Below are 6,264 nucleotides of genomic sequence, written 5' to 3' on the forward strand. Positions count from 1 at the left end.
ACACAACGGTCGATGCCCTATTGCCGCACAAACAAATAGTAAGGTACACATGTTGGCTGCCTGTTTACGATTACACCACCCCTGTCTCCGAGGATACGACCCCGACCCCGCCTGGAGTCGTTTCTCAGCGCGAGGCGTCCATGGAACCGGGCATCCTCGCACTAAATGGTTGTGTGCGCCGCACCTAAAACAAGCCTCTGATTTCATTAACCAGCGTACTCTACCTATCATGCTACCCACTGGACCGGAGTTAGATAAGTTTTGATGTCCCCTCGTTAACTCATTTCGCTGGTTGTCGCCAAAGGACAATTTCATAACAGTGTTAACAAGATTCTCTAACTTACGAAGAGTGACCAGACGAGGAAAGAGTGCGATTCGAGACCTATCTTCAGGCCGAATACCTTCCAAGACATCAGCAACTAAATTCGCCTCGGGAACCTCCATACGTAGTGCCGATACTGCCTCACGATCCTGCTCTACATATTCGAACAACGATTCGTGCGAGTCCTGCACGCGTCAATAATATCTACTCTCTAGCTCTTTACGCATACGGTCTGATAACTTACCCTCCACAAACGTTTGCTTCAGTTGCCCGATTGTCTTGCACTGCTGTAAGGTTTCGGATTGCAGCTTACTTAAGCTACCGCCTGCTAACGGGTAGAGTGCGATAAGTACTACTTGATTGGGGGATCCTTACTGCGTCAGCACGAGACAAACTTAACTAGCAGCCACAATACCTGTTGTATATTTCCTAAGGTTTCAATTAGCAACTCACGAATACTATGTAAGAGACATCATCTGGTTAGGGAGGCGGACAAAATATTCACCAGACCGATCACTTGGACCTAGGGTGACGAATCCACATTCGGCTATTGGACATACTATATTATTTATATCAGTCCAACTTTCTAATTCTAAACCTGCAGTTTGGATTTGCAAATCAAACAAAAGATTATTTAACTGAATGACACGTGCTAACTGCTCAGGACTCGTTCTGGAAGTTTAGGATCCTTTACTGTATTGCCCAGGTGGACTAATTGTGTATGAATGCGCTTCACCTGTCTCACGGCTGGTTGATTATTTCGGAGAAAGGAGAGATCTTCTTGTAACTGATTTAATTCTACCGTGATAGTCCGTAAATTTAGCTCACCTCGCCAACCGTGCTGACAAACGGGGAGTGGTGTTGACAATGCTACCCGTAGCCTGGCTACCAGCTCCCCCACCGTGAACATAGTTAAAAAAAAAAAAAAAAAGGAGGGAGGCTCTGAGGACAACAGACACCTCCATGCCCAAGGCAGGATTCGAACCTGCGACCCTAGCGGTCGCACGGTCCGAGATGGAAGCGCCTAGAGCAGCTCGGCCACACCGGCCGGCAAAACATATTGTTTCCGCATGCTCAGTTCATACTCGAGCTGATCCCGTTTTAGGTACAAAATATCGGGACAATGAGATGGATCTATGGTGCGGCTGCAGAGAAGAGAGAAACAGACAGTGCCCCAAAAGAATAAAGTACAAAACTTAAACTAAAGCAGGTAGCGTGAAATAAAAATCGTGACAACCCCCTGCTAACGGGTCGACAACCACGGTCTGCTACCAGTGAAACGTGGTACTCACTGAAATTAAGGAAAACGTGGAAGGGAGGACCCACCAATATAACTTTCTCTTCACACACAACCTGTTTATTTAACAATATATCACCATTTTTCTTTTTTTTTTTAAATGAACAAATTAACAAACCTTAAGATGAATAAGCTTTTGCAAAAGAAATCAAAACATCATAATATATGTCGAAAGGTTCGGTGTTAAGATGCGCACCTGTGCTTAAAGGTTAAACTGGTTAGGAATCTATATGACAATGATAAGGCTTACTTCCAAGCAACAAACCTCCTAACTTTAAACGGCAAGGCAGGTGCTACTGGACCCCAACCCGTCCCTTGGCTGTTAATATTTTCAAAGTTAAACTGTCAGTTATTAAGAGTGCTCTGAAAGAAAGTCTTAAAACATTACTTGTGAACACTTATTACAAGAGAACTCACTCGGCAGAACCACAAGATCCAGCTAAAATTCACCAATAATGACCCGGTCTTTCAAACACAGAAACGCACAGCTTAGTACAACGGTTGTTCAGATTATAACTAATGACTGAGAAATACAATTACCTACTACAATTGAATCGGTTAACATCTAAACTTAACCAAAAGGCCCCTGTTTGGTTTAACGGCAACATGGGTCTTAGTACAACTGTTCCAGCTGTATTTACGACCAGGAGCTGATTCATTAAAACGTTAATGGTCAGGTATTACCAGAAAGGAAAGGCAATATAATAGCGAGACAAATTTTCAAACAACTAGTGTCTTAGTACAATACTACAGCCTATATTTATGACTAAACAGTCGACCGAGTAAAACGCAGAGTCGGGTACAAACCAGAAAATAATATTAAGGAGGGCAGGTAGACAATGAAACAAATCCCCACGAGGATTACAGAATGTTACTCCCCTTTATAAGCAAGCAGTTCCATGAATCCACGATGCGTCGGGGCGGTTACTAAGTGGTGCCGATGAAAGCCAGGCAAAAGAGGGCAGCCGGGCCACGACCGATCGTCCGACACGAACGTTGCCAACCAACCGACGGGATGTTGGCCTGCTGTTTATATTCGACGCTGACCCTGGTGAAGTACTCCGGTATCTTCGCCCTGCGTAGGACCACCTCGTAACGCGGCGCTACCGCCAATCCCCAAACTTCGTGCCTTCCTTTCGGGCCAGTGAACCCTATATATATATATATATATATATATATATATATATATATATATATATATATCGGCAAGAAAAGACCTTCTAAGGACACAACCCAAAGATACCAATTCCTCCTCATAGATATTGGCAATGGGGTCGCAAGAGGGATAGTCGGTACTACACCTGAGCCAGTCGCGCCAGGCAGAACAGCTTATTAACTCAATGGCGCCAGCTCAACCTCATTGCACGTGCTTAATTTTAATTGACGTCGGTGAATTTGGCAGTGAGTTACGTAAAGTTGGCGGCATACTTACGTGCGTGCCACCTCTCTGCCGTTTAATTCACGTCTTGCAGTTCTCAATTCTAGACGTCATCTTATCGTTGTGTGTTGCAGACCATTGTTTCTGAGTGTTTCACATTTTTACAAACAGTACTGTAGTACAAGCAGTGTTAGCAAAAGAATACGTACCACTGATGTGTTCAGCCATCCAAACTCGCTCATAGCGACAAACATTTCAAACAAACAGCCATTTCTCGAGATATATACTTTCAGATATATATCTAGGACTTCACGCAATTCACGGGCCTGTTATGCAGTCAAGATATACGTGAACTTTACAGAAGTGTGCCGAGACAGTACCGTCACTCTTTTCTCCATTTCTACCTGATAAAGCTCTTAGGGAACTGCAGATTCCCTGCAAATTTCGACGCCTATTCCCAGAATAGCGTACACAAGGCAGCAGAACATGTGCCCTTCATCCATCTTCAATTTCCATAAGGACAGCCCTTATCTTTTCTGCACAACGGAATCACAACAGTAGTTTACCTTTTTCTGTAAGGTGCCTTGCTCAATACGCAATCTAAAACACAAAAAAGACACACCACGAAGGAATTATCCGAACGGGACCGCAATTGGTAGATGTGATGTACACGTACAGACAAACAAGTGATTAAAATTTCAGAAAAATTGGATGATTTATTCGAGATAAAGAGCTTCACAAACTGTGCAGTTTAATAAGGCGTTATTCCACTTCTGGCCATTCTGGAAACTGTTATTAGGCTTGACATTGATTGGCAGAGGAGTTGGGTGTCCTCCTGAGGCATTTCGTGACAGATTCACTCTAATTGGCGTATTACAAGGGTTGAGCAGAAAGTAAGCTCCGATCGGTCGCGAAATGGACACCACAGTGAAACCCAGATGAAGCTTTGCACATATGTGTTGGGTGGTGTCTCTAGTATAGTGTCGCATCAAGACACTCTTTCAAGTAAGCGAGTAAAGGAGCCTAGGACAACGATGTCTCCCGCCAAGTAGGAGGGCCCGCTGAGAGGCTTCAACTTAATGAATGCAGCCCACCTAACACAACTGCCACGTACTTTCTTCTTCATGGCAAATCTCAGCTGGGGCACTGAAGGCGCTCCTGCAGCCTTTTCGATGGGAAGTGTTCGATCACCCAGAACACAGCCCTAATTGGCTCGTTCTGAGTATCACCTCTTTTCACATGAAATGCTGGATACGAAGACAACACTTGAGTGCAGGCTACGAGCTATAGACCAGCGTAGAGAATTATCTGAAAGCACAGGCGGCTGCCTTCTGTGACGATGGTGTTGGAAATTTGGTATTACGCTCCGACAAATGTCTAAGTCGGAGCGGCGACTATCTAGAGAAGTACCTGGAAAATGTAGGTAAGTCGTGCAAATAAAATGTTTCCGATTTTCACTGTGGTTTCCATTTAGCGACCGATCGGAATTTACTTCCTGGACAACTTTCGTATACCGTCAAAACCCCGCGAGCTGGCTGGCTGGCTGCTCCATGCGTTCTCAACTGGGGACCTTGCTGGCCAAGATACTGTTTGGCAAGCATGAAGACGAGCATAAAAACTCTCGCTGTGTGTGGGCGGGCATTATCTTGCTGAAATGTAAGTCCAGGATGGCTTGCCATGAAGGGCAATAAAGCGTGGTCTAGAAATAATCGAATTACCTTTGTGCTCTAAGGCTGCCGCAATCAAGGGACTCCTGCCACGAAAAAAAATGGCACCCCAGGTTGTCGGGCAATATGGCAGGCGATAGTCATGTTTGTATCCTACCGCTGTATAGGGCGTCTCCCATATACGTCTTCGCTGGTCATCGAGGCTCAGTTCGAAGCAGGACTCATCACTGAAGACCATTCTACTCCAGGTAATGAGATTTTGGATCGAAGATGCGGCTAGAGACGCCTCGGACAGCTGTGGGATATCAACATGTCTGTCGCCCGTCCTACGGCCTGAGAAATATAATAGGAATGCTGGTCTGGGGTGTCATTTCTTTTTATAGCAGGAACCTTTGGTGTCATCCGCGACACCCTTACAGCACAGTGGTACGCCACCAATATTTTACGCCCCATTTTGTTGCCCTCCATTGCAGCTCACCCCGGATTTACATTTCAGTAACGTAATACCTGTCCGTTCACGGCGAAAATTTCTAGTACCTTTCTTCTTGCTTGCCAAATTCTATCTTGGCCAGCAAGGACGCCCGATCTCTATCCACATTGGCACCGTTTGGAGCGTTATTTTGGCTGCGCCCTCCAACCAGCTCCGGACATTAACGATCAAACGCGCCAATTGGACAAAATTTGGCATGATATCTCACAGAAGCACGCCGAATAAATCTGTCAATCACTACCAAGCTGAATAACTGCTTTCATAAGGGCCCGAGGAGGACCAACGGTCTTGCCGCAGTGGTAACACCGGTTCCCGTCAGATCACCGAAGTTAAGCGCTGTCGGGTTGGGCTAGCACTTGGATGGGTGACCATCCGGCCTGCCGAGCGCTGTTGGCAAGCTGGGTGCACTCAGCCCTTGTGAGGCAAACTGAGGAGCTACTTGAGTGAGAAGTAGCGGCTCCGGGCTCGGAAACTGACATACGGCCGGGAGAGCGGTGTGCTGGCCACATGCCCCTCTGTATCAGCATCCAGTGACGCCTCTGAGCTGAGGATGACACAGCGGCCCGTCAATACCGTGGGCTTTCATGACCTGTTCGCGAGGAGTTTAAACCCGGAGGAGGACCAACGCGTTATTTACTTTCTGTATATGTGAAGCTCTTTCTCTGGAATAAATCAGCCAATTTTTCTGGAATTCTAATCATTTTTTTGTCTGTACATGTACATCATGTCTACCGATTGCCGTCCCATTCGGATAATTTCTTCGTAGTGGGTCTTTTTTTTTGCATGGCAGAGCTACTGTAGTGCTCTCCAAAGAACACTGCCATGCTAAACTCCAGGTCGCGTTTATTGTCAATCTTGGGTGATAAATGCAGAAGTTGAAGAAAGTGTGAAACTTAAAGGTCGGAAAGATGTCCTCTCCAGATTCAAGTTGTATGGGGTACAATACAGCACCAGATGCTGCCGTAGAACTACGAATTCTGTAGTCTGCAGTCCAGCTGAAGGGACTAAGACTGCCTTGATTCAGTCCTAGTTTGTCAATAGGCCGTTCTACCAGCCAGTGTGAGCCGGTTTTTGGAAATTTTTCACATTTATTCAGAGGAATACTGACCC

The 6,264-nt window shown here is 45.8% G+C and overlaps 1 pseudogene; it reads left to right on the plus strand.

Annotated features, from left to right (window-relative positions):
- The first annotated feature begins 5,432 nt into the window (after positions 1–5,432).
- On the plus strand, positions 5,433–5,550 carry LOC126285486 (5S ribosomal RNA; annotated as a pseudogene).
- The last annotated feature ends 714 nt before the right edge of the window (positions 5,551–6,264 follow it).

Source organism: Schistocerca gregaria, chromosome 8 (assembly GCF_023897955.1).
Source record: "Schistocerca gregaria isolate iqSchGreg1 chromosome 8, iqSchGreg1.2, whole genome shotgun sequence".
Lineage (NCBI taxonomy): Eukaryota > Metazoa > Arthropoda > Insecta > Orthoptera > Acrididae > Schistocerca > Schistocerca gregaria.